This window comes from Oncorhynchus tshawytscha, unplaced genomic scaffold (genome assembly GCF_018296145.1).
Source record: "Oncorhynchus tshawytscha isolate Ot180627B unplaced genomic scaffold, Otsh_v2.0 Un_contig_10352_pilon_pilon, whole genome shotgun sequence".
NCBI lineage: Eukaryota > Metazoa > Chordata > Actinopteri > Salmoniformes > Salmonidae > Oncorhynchus > Oncorhynchus tshawytscha.
In genome coordinates this window covers 7,395-21,301 of record NW_024608601.1, presented here as the reverse complement: position 1 = coordinate 21,301, position 13,907 = coordinate 7,395, and the positions used below count along the sequence as shown (strand labels likewise).

Here is a 13,907-nt window from a genome sequence, read left to right as displayed (position 1 = left end):
CATGTTGGACAATGAGACGCTCTCATGAGCCCGTGAGACAAAGAGCATCACCTTTCAGAAGAGAACCAAAAAGTACTGAATAGAAGAACACATGAACACGCGGCTTTAGCAATCAGATAAACACAGTTATGATAGAGCAGCTCACTAGTGTCGCTCATCACATCTTATTCAAGATAAAAATTTAAATAAAAACCAAATAAAGACTGAGACAGGACATGCCAATTTCCTGAAAGGTCAAAGGTCATGGTAAAATGTTTTAACCAGCACCAAGCCCCACCCTCTCTGACCATCTGCTCCCAGAAAACAGCACCGAGCCCCACCCTCTAACCATCTGCTCCCAGAAAACATCCCCTCTGGCTGGGTACTCTCCACTGAGACAACCTGACCTCCATCAGTTTACCGACCATAAACCACCATACGCCACCCCACCCCATCCCAATCCTCCCCACATCAAGCACCCGCTGGGTACTCACCACTGAGAGGAGCCGTCTGTGCCGCTGACCTCCAGCAGGTCATAGTCGTCCTCTCAGTGTAAAGTCAGGAAGACCAGGGCGATGGTGTCTCCAGGCTCAGCCAGGACGGTCCAGGTACAGTCTGCATTGTTGCTGTACTCCCTGGGTAGCTGGGGCTGGTGATCACACCGCTCTGGCCTCGCATAACGTACCCCCACAACCATCATCCGCTGTGGGAGAGCGAGAAGGAGAGAGACACAGGTTAGGATTACAGACGACCCACAGACAGACCAACAGACATAGAGAGAAGGAGCAGAGAGAGAATGAGCTGGGAGAGAAGGAGCAGAGAGAAGGAGCAGAGAGAAGGAGCTGCAGGAGAGAAGGAGCAGAGAGAAGGAGATGGGAGAGAAGGAGCAGAGAGAGAAGGAGGCAGAGAGGGAGGAGCAGAGAGAGGAGGAGCAGAGAGAGAAGGAGCAGAGGAGGAGCAGAGAGAAGGGCAGAGAGGAGGAGCAGAGAGAGAAGGAGCAGAGAGAGGAGGAGCAGAGAGAGAAGGAGCAGAGAGAGGAGGAACAGAGAGAGGAGGGCAGAGAGAGGGAGGAGCAGAGAGAGGAGGAGCAGAGAGAAGAAGGGGAGCAGAGAGAGGAGGAGCAGAGGAGAAGCAGAGAGAGAAGGAGCAGAGAGAGAGGAGCAGAGAGAGAAGGAGCAGAGAGAGGAGGAGCAGAGAGAGGAGCAGAGAGAGAAGGAGCAGAGAGAGGAGGAGCAGAGAGAGAAGGAGCAGAGAGAGGAGGAGCAGAGGAGAGAAGGAGCAGAGAGAGAAGGAGCAGAGAGGGAGGAGCAGAGAGAGAAGGAGCAGTGAGTGGAGGAGCAGAGAGAAGGAGCAGAGAGAAGGAGCAGAGAGAGAAGGAGCAGAGAGAGGAGGAGCAGAGAGAAAGGAGCAGAGAGAAAGGAGCAGAGAGAGAAGGAGCAGAGAGAGAAGGAGCAGAGAGAGAAGGAGCAGAGAGAAGGAGCAGAGAGAGAAGGAGCAGAGAGAGAAGGAGCAGAGAGAGAAGGAGCAGAGAGAGGAGGAGCAGAGAGAGAAGGAGCAGAGAGAGGAGGGGAGCAGAGAGAAGGAGCAGAGAGAAGGAGCAGAGAGAGAAGGAGCAGAGAGAGAGGGAGCAGAGAGAGAAGGAGCAGAGAGAGAAGGAGCAGAGAGAGAAGGAGCAGAGAGAGAGAAGGAGCAGAGAGAGGAGGAGCAGAGAGAGAAGGAGCAGAGAGAGAAGGAGCAGAGAGAGGGAGCAGAGCAGAGGAGGGCAGAGAGAGGAGGAGCAGAGAGAGAAGGAGCAGTGAGGAGAAGGAGCAGAGAGAGAAGGAGCAGTGAGAGAAGGAGCAGTGAGAGAAGGACATGGAAGAAGGATCAGAGAGAGAAGGAGCAGAGAGAGGAGCAGAGAGAGGAGGAGCAGAGAGAAGGAGCAGTGAGAGAAGGAGCAGAGAGAGAAGGAGCAGTGAGAAAGGAGGCAGTGAGAGAAGGAGCATGGAAGAAGGATCAGAGAGAGAAGGAGCAGTGAGAGGAGGAGCAGAGAGAGAAGGAGTAGAGAAGAAGCAGAGAGAGGGGAGCAGAGAGGAAGGAGAGAGAGAGAGGGAGCAGAGAGAAAAGGAGTAGAGAGAGAAGGAGTAGAGAGAGAGGGCAGAGAGAGAGGGAGCAGAGAGAGAAGGAGCAGAGAGAGAAGGGAGCAGAGAGAGAAGGAGTAGAGAGAGAGGGAGTAGAGAGAGAAGGAGTAGAGAGAGGGAGTACAGAGAAAAGGAGTAGAGAAGAAGAGTAAAGAGAGAAGGAGTAGAGAGAGAAGGAGTAGAGAGAGAAGGAGTAGAGAGAGGGAGCAGAGAGAAAGGAGTAGAGAGAGAGAGCAGAGAGAGGGAGCAGAGAGAGAAGGAGTAGAGAAGGGAGTAGAGAGAGAGGGAGCAGAGGAGAGAAGGAGTAGAGAGAGAAGGATAGAGAGAGAGGGAGCAGAGAGAGAGGGAGCAGAGAGAAGGAGTAGAGAGAGAGGGAGCAGAGAGAGAGGGAGCAGAGAGAGAAGCAGCAGAGAGAGAAGGAGTAGAGAGAGGAGCAGAGAGAGAAGGAGCAGAGAGAGAAGGAGTAGAGAGAGGGGAGCAGAGAGAGAGGGAGCAGAGAGAGGAAGGAGTAGAGAGAGGGAGCAGAGAGAGAGGAGCAGAGAGAGAGGGAGTAGAGAGAGAGGGAGCAGAGAGAGAGGGAGCAGAGAGAAGGAGCAGAGAGGAGAAGGAGTAGAGAGAGAGGGAGCAGAGAGAGAGGGAGTAGAGAGGAGAGGGAGTAGAGAGAGAGGGAGCAGAGAGAGAGGGAGCAGAGAGAGAGGGAGCAGAGAGAGAAGGAGTAGAAAGAAGGAGCCCAGAGAGAGGAAGGGAGTAGAGAGAGGGGAGCAGAGAGAGGGAGCAGAGAGAGAAGGAGTAGAGAGAGAGCAGAGAGAGGGGAGCAGAGAGAGAAGGAGCAGAGAGAGAAGGAGTAGAGAGAGAGGGAGCAGAGAGAGAGGGAGTAGAGAGAGAGGGAGTAGAGAGAGAAGGAGTAGAGAGAGGGGAGCAGAGAGAGAGGGAGCAGAGAAGGAGCAGAGAGAGAAGGAGTAGAGAGAGGGAGCAGAGAGAGGAGTAGAGAGGAGGGAGTAGAGAGAGAGGGTTTGATACAGGAATGGTAATTGTAACGCATAATTCAAATTGTTTGTAAAAAATTTAAATTAAAAATTAAGGAACACAAATGTCGCCCACACCAGTACTATAACTATACAAATGCAGACAGAAATATTGTGTGTTGTTTTGATGTTACATTCAGCTTATGGGAACATGCAGAGTGTAGAAAGCAGACAGCTACAATGCAAAAACACCTTCCAGAAACACTACAAAATGTTTCATGGTTTTATGACTTACGACTGTAATTCTTCGAGGAAGAGCATAGGTTGGATGATGCAAGACGAAGCAATGAGTGAGTTGATTAAATTGAATTAGATTCAATCATTAATTCAGATTTGTGTTGAACATTTCACACTGAGAACACTTTCTTCTCTCCTATCAGGAGACAATTTAACAACGAACAAACAAAAACAATTGTTACTGTGGCCCTTCTGTCTGTCTCTCCAGAGTGCAGAGACATGCTTTGGCTTAGCTTTTGAGCAGGTAAGGCTGGTAAAGACAGTGTGTGTGTGTGTGTGTGTGTGTGTGTGTGTGTGTGTGTGTGTGTGTGTGTGTGTGTGTGTGAGAGTGTTCACAGGGAGGGAAAGGGGGGCGGGGCTACTGGAGCCCAGGGTCCTGTCAAACATCCGTCTTATCTGTAACCACGGCAACCCCCCATGAGAGAAGTGGAGCGCACGGAAGAGAGGAAACCTGTGAAGTGTGAAGCACGGAGAGAGGGTTCTTCGTAGGAGGGAGAGACGGAAAGAGAGAGGGAGATGGATGGTGACAGGTGATGTGTCAGGGCAAGAGAAAAAACGTATATAGGAAAGGAGGTAGGGAGGAAGGAGAGAGAAAGATTAACAGAGGTGATGGGTAACACCAAATAGGGAGAAGGGAGGAGTATAGGGAGGAGAGGGGAGAGAAAGGCGGAGAAGTGAGGAGTAGGGGGGAAGGAGGAAGGAGAAGGAAGGAGGGGGGAGAGGGGAAAGCAGGAGATGGGAGGAGGGGGGAGAGGGGAAAGGAGGGAGGAAAGAAGGAAAGAGGGAGAAGGGAAAGGATTGAGGAGAAGTGAGGAGGAAAGGAGGGAGGAGAAGGAGGAGGAGATTGTCATTCCACATGACAGGGTTTTCCATGCTGGAGGAAAATCTTCCCTGTCTAACCATCCTGTCTAACCATCTAACCATCCTGTCTAACCATCCTGTCTAACCATCCTGTCTAACCATCTAACCATCCTGTCTAACCATCTAACCATCCTGTCTAACCATCCTGTCTAACCATCCTGTCTAACCATCTAACCATACTGTCTAACCATCCTGTCTAACCATCCTGTCTAACCATCCTGTCTAACCACCCTGTCTAACCATCTAACCACCCTGTCTAACCATCCTATCTAACCATCTAACCACCCTATCTAACCATCCTGTCTAACCATCCTTTCTAACCATCCTATCTAACTATCTAACCATCCTGTCTAACCATCCTGTCTAACCATCTAACCATTCTGTCTAACCATCCTGTCTAACCATCCTGTCTAACCATCTAACCATCCTGTCTAACCATCCTGTCTAACCATCTAACCATCCTGTCTAACCATCTAACCATCCTGTCTAACCATCCTGTCTAACCATCCTGTCTAACCACCCTGTCTAACCATCCTGTCTAACCATGTAACCATCCTGTCTAACCACCCTGTCTAACCATCCTGTCTAACCATGTAACCATCCTGTCTAACCATCCTGTCTAACCACCCTGTCTAACCATCCTGTCTAACCATCCTGTCTAACCATCCTGTCTAACCATCCTGTCTAACTATCTAACCATCCTGTCTAACTATCTAACCATCCTGTCTAACCATCCTGTCTAACCATCCTGTCTAACCATCCCGTCTAACCATCCTGTCTAACCATCCTGTCTAACCATCCCGTCTAACCATCCCGTCTAACTATCTAACCATCCTGTCTAACCATCCTGTCTAACCATCCCGTCTAACCATCCTGTCTAACTATCTAACCATCCTGTCTAACTATCTAACCATCCTGTCTAACCATCCCGTCTAACCATCCTGTCTAACTATCTAACCATCCTGTCTAACTATCTAACCATCCTGTCTAACCATCCCGTCTAACCATCCTGTCTAACCATCCTGTCTAACCACCCTGTCTAACCATCCTGTCTAACCATCCCGTCTAACCATCCTGTCTAACCATCCTGTCTAACCATCCTGTCTAACCATCCCGTCTAACCATCCTGTCTAACCATCCTGTCTAACCATCCTGTCTAACCATCCTGTCTAACCGTCTAACCATCCTGTCTAACCATCCTGTCTAACCATCCTGTCTAACCATCCTGTCTAACCATCCTGTCTAACCATCCTGTCTAACCGTCTAACCATCCTGTCTAACCATCCTGTCTAACCATCCTGTCTAACCATCCTGTCTAACCATCCTGTCTAACCATCCTGTCTAACCATCCTGTCTAACCATCCCGTCTAACCATCCTGTCTAACCATCCTGTCTAACCATCCCGTCTAACCATCCTGTCTAACCATCCTGTCTAACCATCCCGTCTAACCATCCTGTCTAACCATCCCGTCTAACCATCCTGTCTAACCATCCTGTCTAACCATCCCGTCTAACCATCCTGTCTAACCATCCCGTCTAACCATCCCGTCTAACCATCCCTGTCTAACCATCCCGTCTAACCATCCCGTCTAACCATCCTGTCTAACCATCCTGTCTAACCATCCTGTCTAACCATCCCGTCTAACCATCCTGTCTAAACATCCTGTCTAACCATCCTGTCTAACCATCCCGTCTAACCATCCTGAACGGTGTTCTGGGATTTCAGAGCTTCGGAGCAGCAGACCGACCGTCAAGTTTTCCTTCCCTGGGTGTCATGACAACCAATCTACGAGGCAGTGCAGACCGTATAAAAAACACACACACACACACACACACACACACACACACACACACACACAACCACACACACACACACACACACACACTTTTTTACACACCATTATTCCAAACAATGTTTCACACACAATATTCACCCAATATTCACACACACAATATTCACACCATTTATTCTTTACCACACACAATATTCACACCATTATTCCACCCCCACACACACACACACACACACAATATTAGGGACATTTTACACTGAGCCCGAGGAAGCAAAATATACAATTTTCTATACCACTATCACTTCGGCAGCATCACAGCTATCTGTCTGCATGTGGTGTAAATGGCATAGAGAGAGATAGAGGAAGGGAGGAGAGAGGGGAAGAGAGAGAGAGAGAGAGATGAAGAGAGGGCAAGAGAGAGAGAGAGAGAGAGAGGGGAAGAGAGAGAGAGAGGAAGAGAGAGAGAGAGAGGAAGAGAGGGGAAGAGAGGAAGAGAGAGAGAGAGAGAGAGAGAGAGAGAGAGAGAGAGAGAGAGAGGGAAGAGAGAGAGAGAGAGAGAGGAAGAGAGTGAGTAGAAAGAGAGAGAGAGGGGGAAGAGAGAGAAGGAGGAAGAGATAGAGGGGAAGGGAGAGAGAGAGAGAGGAAGAGAGAGAGGAAGAGAGAGAGGAAGAGATAGAGGGGAAGAGAGAGAGAGGGAGATGCCGCGAGGCCAGGCAGCTGCACTGACATTTACTGCCAGAGAATATATTACATGCTTGCTTTCACTGAGGAAGAGAGACGGATGTAGAGAAGGAGAGATGAGACAGGAGGAGAGGAGGAAGGAGAGGATAGAGGATATAGGATGAGAGACAGAGCCTAAACAACAAAAGATAACTGCTAAATGAGAGTTGACTGTGATCTGATCCAACAGGTTCATAGTTGACCCCCCCCACACACACACACACACACACACACACACACACACATAGAAAACAAGCTCCAACAAGCTCCATTGTATTTGCTGTATGGCTGTGCTAGATAATTGTAGTGACATTAACAATACATTTATGCATCATGAGAGAGCGTTCAGGCTCACCCTCCTTTATGTGTTCCTGCCGCAGCGAGAAACCTCAATTAAATTGACAGTTTCTAAAACGTGTTGCCATGTAATTACTCAGGAGGAAGTGACATATGTATAATATCCCAGCATGCCCAGGCACTTTCTGTTTCAGCTGGACAACATGGGCTGGGGGGAACAACAACAAAAAAGTTGAGGGAGGGAGAGAAGGAGAGAGAGAGAGAGAGAGAGAAAGAGGGATGGAGGGAGAAAGACAGAGGGAGGTAAAGGGTTTGGATTTGCACATTGTAGGGAACATAGAGATGGGAAGGGAGGAAGGCTGAAAGAGGGATGGAGGGATGGAAGGATGGAGGTATGGAGGTATGGAGGAATGGAGGGATGGAGGGATGGAAGGATGGAGGTATGGAGGTATGGAGGGATGGAGGTATGGGGGCATGGAGGTATGGAGGGATGAGGGATGGAGGGATGGAGGGATAGAGGTAAGGAGGGATGGAGGGATGGAGGTATGGAGGTATGGGAGGATGGAGGTATGAAGGGATGGAGGAATGGAAGGATGGAGGTATGGAGGTATGGAGGAATGGAAGGATGGAGGTATGGAGGGATGGAGGGATGGAGGTATGGAGGGATGGAGGTATCGAGGTATGGAGGGATGGAGGGATAGAGGGATAGAGGTATGGAGGTATGGAGGAATGGAAGGATGGAGGTATGGAGGTATGGAGGGATGGAGGAATGGAAGGATGGAGGGATGGAGGGATGGAGGGATGGAGGAATGGAAGGATGGAGGTATGGAGGTATGGAGGGATGGAGGTATGGAGGGATGGAGGGATGGAGGGATGGAGGGATGGAGGTATGGAGGTATGGAGGGATGGAGGTATGGAGGAATGGAAGGATGGAGGTATGGAGGAATGGAAGGATGGAGGTATGGAGGGATGGAGGTATGTAGGGATGGAGGGATGGAGGTATCGAGGTATGGAGGGATGGATGGATAGAGGGATAGAGGTATGGAGGAATGGAAGGATGGAGGTATGGAGATATGGAGGGATGGAGGCATGGAAGGATGGAGGGATGGAGGGATGGAGGGATGGAGGAATGGAAGGATGGAGGTATGGAGGAATGGAAGGATGGAGGTATGGAGGGATGGAGGTATGGAGGGATGGAGGGATGGAGGTATCGAGGTATGGAGGGATGGAGGGATGGAGGGATAGAGGGATAGAGGTATGGAGGTATGGAGGAATGGAAGGATGGAGGTATGGAGATATGGAGGGATGGAGGGATGGAGGAATGGAAGGATGGAGGTATGGAGGTATGGAGGAATGGAAGGAAGGAGGTATAGAGGTATGGAGGGATGGAGGTATGGAGGAATGGAAGGATGGAGGTATGGAGGTATGGAGGGATGGAGGAATGGAAGGATGGAGGGATGGAGGGATGGAGGAATGGAAGGATGGAGGTATGGAGGGATGGAGGAATGGAAGGATGGAGGGATGGAGGGATGGAGGAATGGAAGGATGGAGGTATGGAGGGATGGAGGGATGGAGGAATGGAGGTATGGAGGGATAGAGGGATGGAGGTAAGGTGTACTATTATTATTATTATTATTCTTATCTAGGCTCTCTGTGTAATCTTGCTCTCCTCTCTCTCCCTACACATGCACACACACACACACACGCACGCACACACACAAACACACACACACACACACACACACACACACACACACACAGAGACAAACACCCATACACACACCATATGTCTTCATACATGTGACTTCCTGGAGTCCCAGGATGATCTGATTACTCTGTCACAGCGCTCTGCTCCAACATGGCACAAACTACAGGCACTACACTGAGAGACACAGAGCTGGTGTGTTTGTGTCTGTGTGCGTGCGTGCGTAAGTGTCCGGTGTGTGTATTGGTATGGGTGTACCGGTGTGTGTGTGTGTGTATGTGTGTGTATTGGTATGGGTGTACCGGTGTGTGTATATGTGTATTGGTATGGGTGTAATCAAAATCAACCAGTAAGTACAGATAGTAGTATAAATCCCCTGGCACGGTCCCCGCAGCCGGACAACTTTCTCACGGTTTCTGGAAGAAATGCTGTAGGAATGCTCAACCGGTGTCGCTCATTCAGCCGACAGAAACGTTCAACCAGTTCTCCCCATTAAGCAACGAGTCGGAGTCTGAAGCCGAGGCCTTCTCTGGTCTCTACTCCTTCCGTTACGGGGTCTGAGACGCGGAAGCTTCCCACCATTAGCTCTGACTAATGAAAACCCTAGTCGTGGCGACTCCATTACCCGTAGTTATAGACTTAAAACAAATCATCCGGCGATCATACACTGTTTACCAGGGGCAGGGCTGACGTTAAGGCTAATCTGAAGATGGTGCTGGCTAAAGCTAAAACTTTGGCGAGTGTAGAGTATAGAGATATTGTTATCCATTTCGGCTCTGGCCCCTCCCAGTTAGGGAGTGATGGGGTCTACAGCAGAGTCTCTGGCCCCCTCCCAGTTAGGGGAGTGATGGGGTCTACAGCAGAGTCTCTGGCCCCCTCCCAGTTAGGGAGTGATGAGGTCTACAGCAGAGTCTCTGGCCCCTCCCAGTTAGGGGGAGTGATGAGGTCTACAGCAGAGGTCTCTGGCCCCTCCCAGTTAGGGAGTGATGAGGTCTACAGCAGATTCTCTGGCCCCCTCCCAGTTAGGGGAGTGATGAGGTCTACAGCAGTCTCTGGCCCCCTCCCAGTTAGGGGGGTGATGAGGTCTACAGCAGAGTCTCTGGCCCCCTCCCAGTTAGGGGGAGTGATGAGGTCTACAGCAGAGTCTCTGGCCCCCTCCCAGTTAGGGGGAGTGATGAGGTCTACAGCTTAGAGTCTCTGGCCCCCTCCCCAGTTAGGGGGAGTGATGAGGTCTACAGCAGAGTCTCTGGCCCCTCCCAAGTTAGGGGGAGTGATGAGGTCTACAGCAGAGTCTCTGCCCCCCCCTCCCAGTTAGGGGGAGTGATGAGGTCTACAGCAGAGTCTCTGGCCCCCTCCCAGTTAGGGGGAGTGATGAGGTCTACAGCAGAGTCTCTGGCCCCCTCCCAGTTAGGGGGAGTGATGAGGTCTACAGCAGAGTCTCTGGCCCCCTCCCAGTTAGGGGAGTGATGAGGTCTACATCAGATTCTCTGGCCCACTCCCAGTTAGGGGTAGTGATGAGGTCTACAGCAGAGTCTCTGGCCCCCTCCCAGTTAGGGGGAGTGACGAGGTCTACAGCAGAGTCTCTGGCCCCCTCCCAGTTAGGGGAGTGATGAGGTCTACAGCAGAGCCCCAGGCCCCCTCCCAGTTAGGGGAGTGATGATGTCTACAGCTGAGTCTCTGGCCCCCTCCCTGTTAGGGGGAGTGATGAGGTCTACAGCTGAGTCTCTGGCCCCCTCCCAGTTAGGGGGGAGTGATGAGGTCTACAGCTGAGTCTCTGGCCCCCTCCCAGTTAGGGGAGTGATGAGGTCTACAGCTGAGTCTCTGGCCCCCTCCCAGTTAGGGGAGTGATGAGGTCTACAGCAGATTCTCTGGCCCCCTCCCAGTTAGGGGGAGTGATAAGGTCTACAGCAGAGTCTCTGGCCCCTCCCAGTTAGGGAGTGATGAGGTCTACAGCAGAGTCTCTGGCCCCCTCCCAGTTAGGGGGAGTGATGAGGTCTACAGCTGAGTCTCACAACTCGATTGTTGGTTGAAATCTGTTTTCTGCCCCTCCCAAAAGTAGATCATTGTAGATAATTGGCCCTCTTTCTGGGACCAAGCTTGGCCTGTTGCGGAGTGACAGACCCCATCCTAGCTGGAGGGGTGCTCTGATCTGATCTATGAACATAGACAGGGCTCTAACTCCCTTAGCTCCACAATGAAATAGGGTGCAGGCCAGACAGCAGGCTGTTAGCCAGCCTGCCAGCATAGTGAGTCTGCCACTAGCACAGTCAGTGTAGTCAGCTCAGCTATCACCATCGTGTCTGTGCCTCGATCTAGGTTGAGCAAAACTAAACATGGCGGTGTTCACCTTAGCAACCTCACTAGGATAAAGACCTCCTCCATTCCTGCCATTATTGAAAGAGATCGTGAGAGACGCAGACTCGGTCTCAACCTTTAAGTCTTTACTGAAGACTCATCTCTTCAGTGGGTCATATGATTGAGTGTAGTCTGGCCCAGGAGTGGGAAGGTGAACGGAAAGGCTCTGGAGCAACGAACCGCCCTTGCTGTCTCTGCCTGGCTGGATCCCCTCTTTCCACTGGGATTCTCTGCCTCTAACCCTATTACAGGGGCTGAGTCACTGGCTTACTGGTGCTCTTCCATGCCGTCCCTAGGAGGGGTGTGTCACTTGAGTGGGTTGAGTCACTGACGTGGTCTTCCTGTCTTGGTTGGCGCCCCCCCTTGGGATGTGCCGTGGCGGAGATCTTTGTGGACTATACTCGGCCTTGTCTCGGGATGGTAAATTGGTGTGGCGGCTGTGCTTTGGCAAAGTGGGTGGGGTTATATCCTGCCTGTTTGGCCCTGTCCGGGGTATACAATCGGATGGGGCCACAGTGTCTCGTGACCCCTCCTGTCTCAGCCTCCAGTATTTATGCTGCAGTAGTTTATGTGTCGGGGGCTAGGGTCAGTCTGTTATATCTGCAGTACTTCTCCTGTCCTATTCGGTGTCCTGTGTGAATTTAAGTATGCTCTCTCTAATTCTCTCTTTCTCTCTTTCTCTCTCTCAGAGGACCTGAGCCCTAGGACCATGCCTCAGGACTATCTGGCATGATGACTCCTTGCTGTCCCCAGTCCACCTGGCCGTGCTTCTGCTCCAGTTTCAACTGTTCTGCCTGCGGCTATGGAACCCTGACCTTTTCACCGGATGTGCTACCTGTCCCAGACCTGCTGTTTTCAACTCTCTACAGACAGCAGGAGCGGTAGACAATACTCTCAATGATCGTCTATGAAAAGCCAACTGACATTTACTCCTGAGGTGCTGACGTTTTGCACCCTCGACAACCACTGTGATTATTATTATTTGACCCTGCTGGTCATTTACGAACATTTGAACATCTTGGCCATGTTCTGTTATCAATCTCCACCCGGCACAGCCAGAAGAGGACTGGCCACCCCACATAGCCTGGTTCCTCTCTAGGTTTCTTCCTAGGTTTTAGCATTTCTAGGGAGTTTTTCCTAGCCACCGTTTAGGCTGGGTTTCTGTACAGCACTTTGAGATATCAGCTGATGTAAGAAGGGCTATATAAATACATTTGATTTGATTTGGATTTGATTTGTATATCTGTGTGTGTGTACCGGTGTGTGTATCAGTGTGTGTATCTGTGTATGTGTACCGGTGTGTGTTTGTGTACTGGTGTGTGTGTGTATGTACAGTTGTGTGTGTATAAGTGTGTGTGTACAGGTGTGTGTGTATCAGTGTGTGTGTACCGGTGTGTGTGTATATGTGTGTGTGTATCAGTGTTTGTGTATCGGTGTGTGTGTATCAGCGTGTGTGTATCAGTGTGTGTGTGTACCAGTGTGTGTATATCGGTGTGTGTATCAGTGTGTGTGTGTACCAGTGTGTATATCGGTGTATGTGTGTAGGTGTGTGTAGGTATCCTACCTCTGCAGTAGGGCAGGGGGAAGTCCCATGCTGCGGTCCCAGCAGACGTAGCCAGACAGGACAGCGTGGTGTGACCCTCCAACACGTAGCCGGGGCTGCAACTGTACCTGATCTTCTCTCCAATGTTAAAGGTTGAGCCCTGTTGAAGACCGTTGACCAGTTGGCCTGGGTTACCACAGGTATAACTGGGTAGAGCTGGGAGGAGAGGGAGAGAGAGGGAGAGAGAGAGAGGTTACCACAGGTATAACTGGGTAGAGCTGGGAGGAGAGGGAGAGGGAGAGAGAGAGAGAGAGAGAGAGAGTTACCACAGGTATAACTGGGTAGAGCTGGGACGAGAGAGAGAGAGAGAGAGAGAGAAAGAGAGAGAGAGAGAGAGATTACCACAGGTATAGTTGAGTAGAGCTGGGAGGAGATAGAGAGAGAGAGAGAGATTACCACAGGTATAGCTGAGTAGAGCTGGGAGGAGAGAGAGAGAGAGAGAGAGAGAGAGAGAGAGAGTTGCCACAGGTATAACTAGGTAGAGCTGGGAGGAGAGAGAGAGAGAGAGAGAGAGATTATCACAGTTATAGCTGAGTAGAGCTGGGAGGAGAGAGAGATAGATTACCACAGGTATAACTAGGTAGAGCTGGGAGGAGATAGAGAGAGAGAGAGAGATTACCACAGATATAACTAGGTAGAGCTGGGAGGAGATAGAGAGAGAGAGAGAGAGAGAGAGATTACCACAGGTATAACTGGGTAGAGCTGGGAGGAGGGACAGAGAGAGAGAGAGAGAGAGAGAGAGAGAGAGAGAGAGAGAGAGAGAGATTACCACAGGTATAACTGGGTAGAGCTGGGAGGAGAGAGAGAGAGAGAGAGAGAGAGAGAGAGAGAGAGATTACCACAGGTATAACTGGGTAGAGCTGGGAGGAGGGAGAGAGAGAGAGAGAGAGAGAGAGAGAGAGAGAGAGAGAGAGAGAGAGAGATTACCACAGGTATAACTGGGTAGAGCTGGGAGGAGAGAGAGAGAGAGAGAGAGAGAGAGAGAGAGAGAGATTACCACAGGTATAACTAGGTAGAGCTGGGAGGAGATAGAGAGGTATAACTGGGTAAATTTTTAGACTGTTAAGGCTAACATAAAGCCTTACATCTGAATGGTTAAGGTAAGTGTTAAGGTAAGGGTTAAGGATTGGGACAGGTTTAAACAAAAATCGAAAGAAAACTATTTTTTATCGCTACATTCAAATATGCAAACATTGGCACCAGAGAATAATG

The 13,907-nt window shown here is 50.5% G+C and overlaps 1 pseudogene; it reads right to left on the bottom strand.

The window, feature by feature from the left end:
- Positions 1 to 469: 469 nt before the first annotated feature.
- LOC121843656 lies at positions 470 to 12,851 on the bottom strand (annotated as a pseudogene).
- Positions 12,852 to 13,907: the final 1,056 nt, after the last annotated feature.